Here is a 14,682-nt window from a genome sequence, read left to right on the forward strand (position 1 = left end):
TACTTCTGACTAACTTTGTCATGTTTATCCGCAAACGCCTAATTCATAGCATGTGTTTACGTTTAAACTTTACTCGATTATAGTTCGTGATTTAACTCAAATCACTGCAGCCTTGGCCGTTATTCATCATGTATTTTAGGCTTAACCTATAGCTTAGAAATAATCCTAGATTTTTTTATATTTTATTGAATAGCTACCCGACTAAATAAAACAGGTTTGGTTATAATCTTCATATTAAGTCTATACTAGCCAATACAATTGTGGAAAGCTACGTACAATTGTATCATAAAGGTGGAATTACTAATTTGACAATTTCTGAATCGTTTGATAAATCAAGACAAATTTCATGACTGCCATTTATTTACCATTAAAGTACCCTAATCTAGGATCTGAAACTTATTCGCCATGCAACAAAACTGAGGTGTTCGTGAATTAGGAAAACCGTAGCAAAAACACAAACGCAACGAATTACCTGGACAAGTCATTTTTACAAAGTTTTATTTCTTTGTTTTTTTTTCTAAACGCTTTATCTTTTAAATCCCACCGCCGGCTAGATTTTTCTAGCCTACGCCTTTCCACATGGTAAATGCTTGGTGTCGAAGACCGACTGATTCGGTGTTACGCCTTTAATATGCCAGGTGTACTGCGATTAGACAGAACTAGTGAGTTTCATTTCACTTGGGAACATGTAAAATATTTGAATTGTCTCTGGTGGGATTTCAAATGAGCTTTAGCTTAAGTTAACAAACTCCCCCTCCCTCAATAAAACTCACAACCTCCCTCAATCTCCATTTGTGCTGTTTTTTTAATTCCACTGGAAAACTTATTGAACGATTTAACAAAAAAAAAATGTAAACAAACGTTTTTATGTCTTTGATACTATACCTGGTGGATGGCAACATATGTCCTTTACTTAAACAGATAAAACCTAAACAACTATAGCCATTCGCAAGAATTGACGCAGTAAAGAAGCATTTGTAAATGACAAATATGTAACAAATTGTTTCCTTGAATTATTTAGTACTGGAAATGTTTTTCTACATTCTTTAACAAAAATGTTCTTATGCTGTTATTTCTTGAAGTATTCCTCGATCAAACGTGCATGAAGCCGTTTTGGACTTCTATGAAGCCGTCATGTTGCCGTCTGAATCTGCCCAAAAGCTTCTCCTTCATGCCTTTAAGTCCAGGAAGAGGTGGAGAACAACATGCTCCTTCGCTTGAACACGTAAGAAATGAAACGATGATAGCAACCAGCAAGAACTGTCGTAACATTATTATTGAGTTTGTTTGTAATATATGTGATCTGAAAAGTAAAGTGCTCCAAACTATTTGCTCTTTTTTGGGCCAGACTCCTTCAGTTATGCACAATTTGGTTACGCGTTACAGTGTAACAACCGCCTTATCTTAACGCTGTTGCAGGTATTCCAATAGCACCTCAACCCCAATAATAGCATCTAAAATAACTTCTAGGCATCTTATTGACTAAACCTCGAAAACTTCTGGAACAACGCTACCGAATTCAGTTTTGGAAAGCGTTGTAACGCCTTATAGGGAATACATACAAGCAGTGTTTTTTTAAGGTGTTACCGAAACGGTCCCCCAAATTTCTCCAGCGGTTTCCCAAAATTTGCCAGTAGCCTAATAAATAAATCGTTTAGGCAAATATGGCTATTTTTTGGTATTTAAATGAAACACTTGCGGTCTCTTAAAACTACTTAGCGGTCACCCAAACCAAACCTTAACCCTGCATACAAGTACTATTGAACCACTTCGTCATGTTTATTCGCTAAGCTTCATCTGCGTGTGTCTGCATGATTTCAAGTTTATCCGATTTATAATTCGTAAAATAACTTAAATCACTGATGTCTTGTAAGATACCATTATTCATCGTTTTGTTTGGGTTCCAAATATAGACAAGTTCTAGACTGTTTTCATTCATTTAATAGCCACCTTAAAATAAGGATAACTAATCGAACAGGTTTGCTCATAATCTGCACATTATGTCTGGTAGCCAACACGGTCATGAAAAGCTACGTACTGTTGTTTCGCTGATGATGGCATTAGTAGTTGGACACATGAATCAAACATGTCAATATTAATGAAGGCAGTCTATTAAATATTTACCTAACCAGGGGTGTGCAAACCGTGATGTATTTTAGTCCCTACTCAGACATCCCTACACTGTTTACCATGTGAATTTGGCAAACGTGGCAAAACGCAAACACAACAGCGTATTAACCCGGTCAAATAAAGTCAGCTGTTTGTGTGCAAAGTTATGTTAGGTTCATAAAATTCTGTTAATTCTCTTCGGTAAATTTTAATGCTATGTACAACAAACAAAATAGTCTTCTCTACTTAAAACTCAAAAGCAAGCTCACAACAGATATGGGAATTGCCTTTCTCGCTTTAGACCAGTGGTTCTCAAACGTTTTCATTATTTTTTCAAAACGGTCCCTTTGCCATTATTTCGAGGGCTCGCGGTCCTTAAGCCTGAATGTGTATTTCTGAAAAACGCGCATAATAATGATCCAAAGACGGCTTGTGACATCACAAACACGACTAAAAGCATTACGATAGTGCGCGAATAATTGCATTTTTGATAGTTTTCATTCAATAAAGGCTCTTGTTTAGCAATGGAGACAGTCGATTCTCAATTCTATATAGATTTAAACTTATTCAATGGCACAAACTGACGCTAAATAAGATCATAGAATTACTTCAACCGCTTCGCGGTCCCCCCAAAATTGCCTCACGGACCCCTAAAAGACCGCGGACCCCAGTTTGAGAACCACTGCTTTAGACGCTGTTAAACATTTTATAGGAGCTTTTTTTTAAATTAACGAAATCTCCATTCTTCCATGAACGTTAGTGTAGTTTTTATTTGCGTTGAAACTTCAAGGTACGTTTCGAACAATTTACAAACAAGTAAAATGTTACATATCGGCTTCAAATTATATGTCACACAAAGTGTAATAATTAGTACTGTTATTGTACATTGGTTAGAGCCAATATTTTCCTCATGCTTTTATCCTCTGGTGTGTTTTTCGACCAAACGAGAGTAAAGGCGTTTTGGACTTTCCACAAGGCCGTTGCTTGGAGCTTGGCGGCGAACTCTGTTTGAAATATTCTCCTTTACAAAGCAATAAGGTGATTCACACTTTCCTTCGCTTGAACAGATGTGAAATGAAACAATAAGAGCCACTAGCAAGAATTGACGGAACATTGTATTTGAGTTTGCTTGTAAAAAAATGATCTGAAAAGTCAAACGATTTATAAACATTTAATTGCGCTGAAGTTGGTAACATGCGATTTAATAAACTTTCTGCAACATACCACAAAAGTTGTATTGTAAATTATCATATTTGACAAAACAGATTATAACCTTAGCCTAGGAAGTTTGTTGTATCCAACACTAATAAAAGTATCCATGTAAATAGTATAGTTTGTTAAATAATGCGATGTCTTCAAAACAACAAAAGTCTAACAGTCGCTATCTGCTAAAGTAGTAGAACAACGCGTTGACTTGTTTTTGCATAGCCTAACTAACTTTCTCCCCTAAAATTAACCCTTAGACAGAGAGCTGGACAGTTTTTTTTTATTCGTTTCGGACCATGTGAAACACTTTATTCTTGGTCTAAATTAAATTTAAATCTAGAAGGCTTATAAAAAACCTTTAGCCTAAGTTAACAGACACCGAACGTATTGCTATCTTAATTCTGTTGCAAGTGATCCTAGAAGCACCTTAAACCTAAACCATGACGTGCTATTGGCTACACCAAAACTTTTCAAAGACTGTCGGATTTAGTTTTGGCAAGCTTTGTACGCCTTGGGCAATGCATTACAACTTTGTCTTACTTAATTTTGTCTTGTTTATGCAAACAAGCTTTATCACACGAATCTAGGTGATTGATACTTTGCCCGATTTATAATTCGTGTTTTAACTCTGCCGTCTTGTAAGGGACCATTATTTAACATATAGTTTTGGCTAAAAATACAGAAATAATCCTAGATTTTCTTATCTTATCCTACAGATGTATTGAATAGGGAAAAAACTAAACAAAACGTATTGCTTGTAAATGTCAACGCAAAATTACCGGTCAATTTTATTCACGAAAAGCAAACTGCTGTTGCATAACTGACGTTAGCATTCTTAATTGGAAAATTGCCGAATTTGGAATCAGTTACAAAAACAAGCATATCACAAATTGTTAGATTAAGTGATTTAGTACTGTTATTGTACATTATTTGAAACAAATATTATCCTCTGGTGTGTTGTTTGACCAAACGATGATGAAAGCTTTTTGGACTTTCCACAATGCCGTTGTCTTTTTTGTGATGTCGATTGTCGCCGAACTCTGCTAAAACGCTTTCCAGTTTTGCCTTCAAACCCACGACGAGTTTCACGAGTTAGACAACATGTTCCTTCACTTGAACAGATAAGAACCGAAACGACGATAGTTACCAGTAAGAATTGACGCAACATTATTATTGAATTTGCTTGTAAAGTAAGTGATCTGGAAAATATATTTTCTTCTTTTCGTACCAGACACCTTAGTTATATTTTTCGCTTTTTCGATGCGACTAACCGGACAATAACCTTAGCTACTTTTGTTAAGGGTACATATATTCAAAGCCTGTCTCAAAATTATGTTAACGCTGCAGATATTTCCAATAGCACCTTAACATACGTCGTGGCAATCTACAGTACTGGCTACTCCAAAACTTCTGTAACGAAGTTCTGTAACGCCTTAGGCTAGATCCACACAGGATTTCTCGCGAGCTTAGCGTACGCCCACGAGCTGCCCCGCTGGCGCAGTGACGTCCATACAGACACAAAACTCGAGCTCGCGCGCTGGCGCTCCGGCTCACACAGCCGCACTTTCACTGGGATCTCTTTTACATGTGCTTTTCACATGGTCAATGTTTGGCTGTACCATATCGGTTAATATAGATAAAGGTTATTCTTTCTATCCTTGTTATTTTTTATAATTTGAATTTAGTTCTGTCTGGTATACTTATAACAGTGATTAAGGAAGTTTCCTTTGGCAAAATCAACATGTGTTTTGCTACCAATAAACATAGTTCAAAAATACTCCAATTTGTTTTATTTGCAAGAGTTATAAACCATGACATCGTAAAATAAGCAAACTTGGTAGTTCCAAATAAATGTGTTGCAAAAAGGTTAAATGCAGTTTTAACAAACCAAACTTGCTAAAAAGTTAATTCACCTAAACATAAACCACACAAACATGTTTAACTAAAAACAATTGTATAATCAGTCTTCTTCTGCTTCATAAACCATTTACAATATTTCTTTCCATCAAATCCTTCTAGGGAAAAGGCCAGTGTGGCACAAACTGATCAGTTGTATCTGAAAACAAACAGATGAGTAAACATTTGTCTATCTGTTTGTAAATGTGTATATTGGCAGAAATTATACTTTTACAATTAAAAAATACCTTCATTTGCAGTGTTTCCAAGATAGGTAGCATAATGTTTTACAGCATCAGCCAGTTTTTAGAGTGATGACCTAGCCTGAACCTCTTTTTTACTGGTGTTTCATGCTTTCCTGTTAAAAGTATTTTGTAAAGTTTTTAGAAATAAAAGGAAACCCAAAAAAAAAACAATTTTTTAAACTCCTAAATACAACCTTGGCTGTGTTTACAATTACATTTTCACCTGCACATATGCAAGGCAATGTCAGTTTTATAATTATATTCCTACAAGTTTCCAAAATGCATAGCCAAACTTGCCACATATATTACCTTTCAAAATTATTTTCTTCCAGGCATTTTTAACCATGTCTTGCGGGTAGGCTTGAACACATACAATATAATTTAACAATTCCTGATTGCTGTAAATTGACAAAACCATGCTGAATAGTGGATAAGTCTTATTTTGCTGAACTGTAGGGCTACTTCAGAACAATGAAATGGTTTCGTGGGAGCACCAAAACGAATACGAACTAGAGCAGCGGGATACGAAAAACTCATTAAACACGAACAAAGGCTATCAGGAAAGTTAATGGGTGCGTGTCCCCACAAGCAACAGTGCACAATTGATGTGCGATGGTTGATGTTCAAGTGCCTGCCATCATTGCAATAGAGGACATTTAAATTGGTATTTCGGTTTTCTTGACTTAAAAAAAATAGAACTACATATATATTTCCTGCCCTAAAATCACTATACATTACACACATGATATACATTTCGCCCAGCAAGTAAAGTTCCTGAACATCAGAAGTTCACAATTCAAAACTGCGCTGGCTTGCCGGCGTGAGCTAAATCAAATTTATTTAGCCAGCGCTCGCGCGCTCAGCAAAACGCGAGCGTGGTTTCAAGCTCCGCGCCACCTTGTGGGCGAAATCTCACGCTTTGCAGCCGAGTCGAAAGCGTACGCTCGCGCGCCGGCGTTTTACGCTGGCTATAAAAGAACAAACCAACTATGCGCCGGCGCGCGAGCGTGTGTGTGGATCTAGCCTTAGGGAGTACGCAAAATACACGCCTGGTTTATTTCGCTTTGTTTACACTCTAAAGCAGTGGTTCTTAACCTGTGGGTAATTACCCCCAAAGGGGTAATTTGGCATTTTATAAGGGGTAACATAGATTTTCTGTTATAGTTATCTTTAGATTCTTGATAATCATGATAATCAGATTTGCATGCTTAGTAGCTAAAAAGCAGTATCACCCTTCCCATTAACTGCTTTTGTAATGAACCTTTAAATGTACAATAAATAATGACTTTTCTGTGGGTTTATTTTGGATTGCAAGCTATATTAGGTAATGTTTTTCTAAAAAGGGGTAATTGATATCCATCAAAACATTTTGTGGGTAACAACAGAAAAAAGGTTAAGAACCACTGCTCTAAAGGTTTATCACAAGTGTCTACGTGCCTTAAACCTTATCCGATTTTGTGATTTTGTGAGCAAAACTCGTATTTTTGCTATCTTGCCAGATAAATATTATTCATCATGCCGTTTTGGCTTTGGAAAACTAAAGCACCGGTTTTCCTTACCAAAAAAACGGTCTTGATTCGGGCATGACTTTACACTCTGTGCCAGTATTTTTTTCAAATAAATTTAACTAGCTAAGCAGCCAGTTGCAGGACCTGACCTTATATGTCAAACAGCCCTAAAATGCCTTGTTAAAGACCAATTGTCTATTGTGTTTGTGGTCTGGGTCTTTCCTGAGGCTTCAATGTATATAGGCATGTCAATCAAAATTTCGGACCTAAGTGGGCTTCTCAAAAACGATTCGGGTTTAAGCCGGGTTTCGGACTTGTACTTTCGGTTGAGGCAAAAGCAGTAAACCGTACAGCTGCTTTTTAATACAACTTACCCAGCAAAAGCGGTGCAAAGAAGCGATTGTAAACCACATAAGTATACTGTCAGTTTACAATCTCGCTTTTTGGTGATGTTATTGCATGTACGAGTCTAGAAGTGTCCGTTAGCGTTGAAGGTTTCTCATCTAATTACCAAATTTATTCTTTATGTCTACAAACCCTGGGTCGTATGTGGTGAGTTTGTTGTAACTGTTGTCGCTTGTTCCTGCTAAATCATTTTTAACTTGCTTGTAAAGCCATGTGGTGGACACGACGAACCTTGACACAATCCTTCGCTAGTTTGCAACAAACAAAGCACGATCATAATCACGAAAATTTGTCGCAGCATTTCGATGTCGGCTAACTTTACTTTTCAAAATTAAAGTAGCCAAGTTCCGTTTAAGAATAAACTAAAAATTGTGATGGTTAAATACGTTTACCTTAAATATTGCTGCTCATATGTTGGCTGTTTTGCAGTAATAATACTTATCATGAGGTTTTAAGTTACACGCCACTTTTTCTTTGCACAATGAACAACTGGCTTAAGTTTGGGAGAATTTGTTTCTTTGTGCTGGTCCTGAAAAATATTATAATTGGTACGGCTCTTTAATAATAAACTCCAACAGTTTGTATCAACCGGTGAATTAAAGAGTTCATTTTGCTTTGTGAAACCTTTATTTCAACCTAGGCCCTACATCTGTTACTGTTACACATAATATAGTTGATTTGCACACAAGATAAATCACAGTACGCCAGGCCCATTGAAGGCGCTATACCGAATCAGCCGGTCACCAAGCATTCACACAAGATATAGATTTCCTCACATTTAACATCTTAATTGCACTTTTCCAAAACAAATATGTTCAGCAAAAAATGTTGTGGTAATTGTTGTCGGTATAAGGTTACAAAATGTTTTTTATGTCTAAAGTTTCTCCTTTAAACTGGTAAAAAATGAGATAACACACTTGTTGCGCCATTGAGGATGTAAACCGTATTGGCGCGTGGCGAGACAGGCGTTACGGGTCACTGCACATGTACAAACCTTCTCTTTCTGTGAAGACTGAATAGCACTGGAAGTTTTGTGCTTTGTGGCCTATAAACGTGCAACAGACCACCGTGGTGTGTTAAGTCGTGTACGTGGGTGGAAACATAAGGTTTAACTGTGCAAAAGCAGTAATACTTAAACTTGTTTAGCAGTATAATCGCGGCACTTAGGCAAAATTCATGTGGACTTTATACTTAGGACTTCGAACTGTAGACATAATAGCCTCGAAAACCGCAAACTGAATGACTAACTGGTAAAGCTTTAAGTTAAGAATGAAGAGTAGATGCAGCAGGTTGCTCAAACAGTTGGTTGCTTTGTTTAAAAAGTACAGCATTGAACAGCACTGGTGCTCATGCTATAATGTCATTATGGAATTGGTTTACCTAGTTTTGCTGTCAGTTTTAATGTTATGTGTGTCATCAAGACAAGGTTACATATTAAAAAAGCACGCTTGAAGCCTTGAACACTAGCAATTAGTCCACAATATTGTATTGTATGATGCACATGAAAGCAAGCAGGTACATGGAATTTGTATTAGCAGGCCCCTAATTAATACCATGTAGAAACATGTGCACAGGGTCAAGGCCCCATGCCATCAGTTGTTGCCAGTTACTAGATGGATATTATGATTTGTGAATGCATTTAAAAAAAAATAAGCAATTAACTTTGGGTATATGTCAAAAATGACATTGACAGTTTTTTAACACTTTTCTGTTGCAAAGGTAGAAATAGAGATTTGGTTATGTGGTTATATTACATTTACAAAAAGCACCGTCTATTGAAATACATCAGATGGTCATTGACCTTTGCATATCGGAAGCCATGTTCCACTAAACTGTCACAGTGCGAAATTGTCATGTCAAAACACGCTCTCACGAAAGATTATTATCAATGCCACCATCGTGCATTGCAGCGCCTGCGGCGAGTTTTAACACTGCAGCTGAACAGTTGCGTGCTGTTTTTTTCTGGTCTCACGGCATAGTATGGTGAATGACGACGGTTTTGCCCTGTCAGAATGCTTGTCGGTTTTGATTGAGACCTAGTTCTACAAAGACTAGTGTTATGTCTTTTGCAGTGCAACTTTTGACTTTGGTTTTAGTAAAACTAATATGATAGCCTTGTGAGTCGTTCTAAATAGCCAGTAAGATTACATGGGAACGGATATAAGTATAATTTAACAGTGTGTTATTGTACAATGTAGCGGATACAGTTGCTGTGTCTTGAAAGTCTTCACCGTGTTTGCTTAAGACAGCGGAAACGAGTTTCATTGATCCCTTAGCAAACAATAGCTTAAGGTGGAGCCGAAATGTATTGTAGTTTCCTCAGCTAAGTCGAGAATAAAGGCCCACTGTGCCCATGACCTTCGCTGACAGGGTGCTTGTTATCACAGACGACCTCTGTGACGCATTTAGGTTCGATTTTGTCTTTTTACTGGCGAAATCCGGTGTTGTTGTTAGTCATTGTTAAGCCAGACGTGTTTTTCAGTTCATTTGTTTTCGAAAGCCAGGCGACGCAAACGTTTTGCGTATTTTTATGCCTGCAACAAAGGGTAATGTTTACTACGCGTAGGCAGTGATGAAAGTACTGTAGTTGGGTTCAATTTATTTCTCTCGGAAAAACAATCGTCGCAACACAATTGCACTAAAACATTCACATTGCCGGAAATAGCTGCGCAACGTTGAGACTTTATAGTTAGTGGATAGATTGTGCGTGCTGCAGCTACCCCGTTGGTGCAAAGTTAAAGTTGCTATGCAAGTAATAGTATTAGGGGAAAAGACCAGAGTGAAACTGGCCAACAACGCTATTGCGCTAAAAGATACGATACTGAAATTTTGACACAAAAGCAAGGTTAGAAGAGGTATTGTTGTCGTTCATAGTCAAACCTGGAAAAGTTGGTCGTTTGTTTAAATCAGTGTTTCTCAATCTTATTCGGACCGCGTACCACCTGACGACTATTTCTATCGCTGCGTACCATCTATCATAAACCGTGTTTACATGGGTAGACCAATAAATAGGCCAATTTTCTTCCTGACTAGCATATTTAGCAATTTCAAAAGACTGTACAAGACACGAGTTTCGCCCAAACCAGTGCTGATCAGTTGGGTCAGTTGAGTTGCAATTTTAGATTGGACTAATTTAGGTATCGCAGAAAGCTACTCGCGTACCACCTGAAAGGTTCCGGCGTACCACTAGTGGTACGCGTACCACAGTTTGAGAACCACTGGTTTAAATGATACCACTGCTAATTTCAAAATATCGAACTGTTGTAAGAATAAGAAATGGTTGCCCGGTTTTAAGTTCTACTATGTCTCCCCGCGACGCAACATACAAACACGATGAAGTGTGGTAAAACTTCATTTATAATTTATTGTATATTATACCTTTAGGGGTCTATGACGAATATAACGAAACACGTCGATATGGGACCTCCTGTCAATGCGGTTGTTTACGTGAACAAGACGCACAGTGAAAAATATTGATTGATTTTGCTTGCGTCATGTCATGCCGGATTTGTTTTGATGGCTTTGTAGCTGATTTTAGCGCCTAATCTTAAACCTCGCCCAAAAGTGATTAAAGCTTTTAATCATTTTTGAATTGAAAACTAAAGGTAGACACCTTTTTCGTGTATGCGTCTTTGTGGTATTAATACTTGAAAAAAATTGATGTTATTGTGATCGTCTTTGCTTAATATATCTTTTACATTGGTCTGCAATAGCCAAAGAAAATGTTTTCCTGAAAAGATTTCCAATAAAGTCCGATGCAAAATTGTTACGTGTATATTAACGATGTCCCATCCAAAAATCCAACTCTTGATATTGCATAGTTGCTAGTTTTTGTACATACAGTTTTCAACGAGTGATTAATGTAGCGACCAGTGATACCTTTGCAATAAAACAATCGATCAAGCGCATTGCGTCTTTGATGAGCGGTTGATCGCAGGTTCTTTGTAGTTCCCAACCCGGCATTCGATGGCCGGTTTATCCGCTTGATCGCCGTTCGCAATTGCTTGCAATGTGTCGCTTGTGTATCCAGAAATTGCCTTTGTTTTTCCCGCCAAAGGCAAAGACCTGCCTGCCTAGTATAAAGCGTGTTTATAATGGATACTGCGGTTATTTCACAACGTAACACACGATGTAATTTGGATCCGTTGTTTCGCTTTTATTTTATTTTGTACAGTTTTTTGTTTAGAAAGTACATGCTGGTTGTCTTAGTTTGTGGCAATCGTTTTGAGTACGTTTTAGACGTGGTTTAAGACATATACGTTTGAATCAAACCATATAGGCCTTTTTCGTAATAACTGACTTCGCATATGTTTGCATACCTATATTAATTAAACCACAGTTGCGAACCTCTGTTTAAAAGTATACCCCTTTGGCATTTTAGTCTCATGAAACTTTAAATAGAGAAATATTAGTCCAAGCATATATCATGCAAAACTATGCAAAGTAATATTAGTTATATTTTCTTTAAAAAAAACTTGTGTACACTTTTTATTGACACACGCTGCGAAACTATATATAACACGCCATTTCCGAAACTCATAGAGTAAGCAATGGGTTACCTTCAACCGAAAAGTCAGGTCACCTAAAATAACTAATTGGTCATTAGAAAGCCTGCCTTTTAAGGTTACCCATAGTATACGGTCAACTTCCTGATCAACGAAGATACCTAGGTCATTTTTGTCACATAGAATAATCCATCCTCGGTCGCTTTGCGTCACAGCATAGTGCGTGCAGGCATGGCGATGATGCTTTGTTTTCCCAGTAATGCATTATTTATTGTGCTGTCCGGTGCGTTATACTTCTACTATCAAGTGGTTAGTGCTTTTTTCGAGCCCTGTGTATATAAAGGCTCATGTGGGCCAGGCATGCTTTGGTATTTGCAAGTAATGCGCAAGGTGTTGCATTCGTTTTGTGTACAAAAGTACTGATCTAGCCACCTTTATTGAATGTTTTCATTTTTTAGTTTATGTTTTCGACTATTGGTTTTCAGTAAGCTTCGTTTTGTAAGTGTAATTTTGACAGTTTTGCTTGAATTTAAGGTGAAACAGTACTGAAACGTTTAAAGTGGCTTGTTTGAAGACTCGTACTAAAATCGTTTTTTAGTGCGACTTCTTAGGGTTACTGAATTTGTAAAATAAATCTACCATTTACATACACAGAGGTACAAACGTTCTGTTATTCTCACATGCATAACTTTATTTCAAACTAACAATAGTAAAGCTATTACTTTGTGGAGAAGACCCTTTCGAACATCAGCAATTTCATGCATATTTCCTGTGGTTGTTTCGTTAACGCTGACTCATCTATATTTTGTTTTTCAGCTATCAGCCATGCTGACTTGACTAATTGAGCATTGTTAAACTTTCTGTGCAATTTGATTTTTCTTTACATTCCTGATTATTATATCACGACCAACATTGTATTGCTGCTTTGGACATCGTTTTAAAGACTGTCATCTACATCTTTTCGCATTTATTACGGTAAGTTCCATAGTTCTTATGCGCCGTTAATAATAGGTATATAGTTTTGCATAGAGTTTAGTTAAGTTGTAAAAAGTCAGCACCACATACACAAAATTTTAAAGTCGTAAATAGCTGCGCAACATTGAAACAGAACGCAATGCATGAAAGTCGGGAGTGTATTATACAGTTTCTATTTCCACTATTGTAACAATGTTTGTTCTACATTAGGACTAACAAGTTCAACAAGTCAGAGACTCAATTAAAGTTTCTTGTCTAATTCAACGCATAAACCATAAAATGCTTACTTGAACTTAAGTTTCCCTAAAACCCCTAAAAAGTTGATTATTAACAGTCACTTCACGGTTCAAATAGTGTACCAATTGTGCATTGTATTGCCGCCAAAAAGCAACGACAATCGCTTTTATGACCTCACAAATCAACGTCCCATGGTAAACACCTGCTACTATAGCATAGTGTAGACCAGTGTTTCCCAACCTATGGGTCGCGACCCAAAGTTGGGTCGCCTGTAAATTCTGTTGGGTCGCCAGTTTTTGTGACAATTAGAGCATCTACGTTTCGTAGCGTTATTTTGTTATTTCCCAAGGATATGAATTGTTTCCCAATAACAATTTCATGACTATTTGGCGTGATAGTGAATTATTCTGTTTGTGACGTCATAATGGTTGTGTGAGATCACTGTTTAAGTTGGCGGAAAAACGAATAATTTTTGTTTGATGTTTTTATTTTTCAAACTAGCGTAGTAATTTTCGAAAAACTTTCCTGATTTACAAACAAAAATACAACCCAAATAGTAAGAATGCATATCCATGGGTCGCGAGAAGCTACAAAACAAAATTTTGGTAATTATTTGGGTCGCGACAAAAAAAGGTTGGGAACCACTGGTGTAGACTGTAGAGTAGACAGTGCATGCTTTGCTGACTGGGGTCGATTTCAAGGTGTTATGATATTGTCTCGCCGACCAATCGCGCCCGTTCCCGCCTATTTTGAAAATTAAACAACGCTCGGAGGTGATATAGGTTCACAATTTCGCTATAACACCATGGTGATTATTGGCAGCCCTACATCGATCAAGCCTTGCTAAATGGGGTTCAGCAAGGGACATGGTTAGGGTATTATTCGACATGCTCTTACTTGGTGCTATGTATTAACCAATAAGTATCGAAATTATTAGTTATTACCGAAGACACAATGTACTAAATTAATGTTGGTGCTACGAACTTTAGGCAAGTCTTACCCCTTCCAAAATAATGTATTCAGCACTATTTAAATTGCATAAAGTTACCCCTTATTAAGCAATGGTGGCAAATATGTTACATCAAGCGTTAAACGCATCTGTTTTTGTAATGTTTGCGAGTTAAAAAAGTGCACTTTGTATACTAGCAGAGAATATCTGAGCTTTCCTTCAACGAATAACTAGGCCCAACGCATAAAGATAGCGAAATACAAAGGTAAAATACGCATACAGGGTGCTAAGCTAAGCTAAGCTATACGCGTGTGCAGTTCAGGCGGCGAATAATATTTTTACTATGCTGGTCTGGGAAGTGCTCATGGCTTAAGCTTTGTGGTAGTAATAGGGCGTCTTATTATGAGGAAGTCTTTGAATCTGAGGAGGCGATATAGAGGTGCGAAATCTGCAGCCTTGTACCCCGCCGCACTTTTGATCATGTACTATCGGCTGTTGAAGTCTGCCTTTTTCTTTGCGACCTTCCGAAATAAGAGCCGCTTTAAAAAAAACAGCGTGAGGTACAGACAGGCACTCTGTCGCGCAGCGTGAAGGCCTTGTGTCGGCAGGTTGATCACAGACTGGAGGCTCGAGCGAAATGAAAAAAG

The 14,682-nt window shown here is 37.5% G+C and overlaps 1 protein-coding gene and 1 long non-coding RNA gene across 3 annotated transcripts in view; one reads left to right on the forward strand and one right to left on the reverse strand.

The window, feature by feature from the left end:
- Nucleotides 1-5,088: 5,088 nt before the first annotated feature.
- On the reverse strand, nucleotides 5,089-6,089 carry LOC145233061 (uncharacterized). The gene is made up of 3 exons (XR_013861005.1): nucleotides 5,766-6,089; nucleotides 5,460-5,569; nucleotides 5,089-5,371 (listed from the first exon to the last, which is right to left on the reverse strand). It is a non-coding gene; the product is annotated as an uncharacterized LOC145233061 (long non-coding RNA).
- A 6,588-nt stretch (nucleotides 6,090-12,677) lies between these two features.
- LOC145231988 (semaphorin-3D-like) overlaps nucleotides 12,678-14,682 on the forward strand; it is a 30,170-nt gene continuing 28,165 nt past the window's right edge. For both annotated transcript variants that reach the window (XM_080096467.1, XM_080096468.1), the window contains exon 1: nucleotides 12,678-12,849. The gene's annotated coding sequence lies outside the window, so the exon portion shown is untranslated. The remainder of the gene's footprint in view (nucleotides 12,850-14,682) is intronic.

Source organism: Phallusia mammillata, chromosome 6 (assembly GCF_965637545.1).
Source record: "Phallusia mammillata chromosome 6, kaPhaMamm4.hap1.1, whole genome shotgun sequence".
NCBI lineage: Eukaryota > Metazoa > Chordata > Ascidiacea > Phlebobranchia > Ascidiidae > Phallusia > Phallusia mammillata.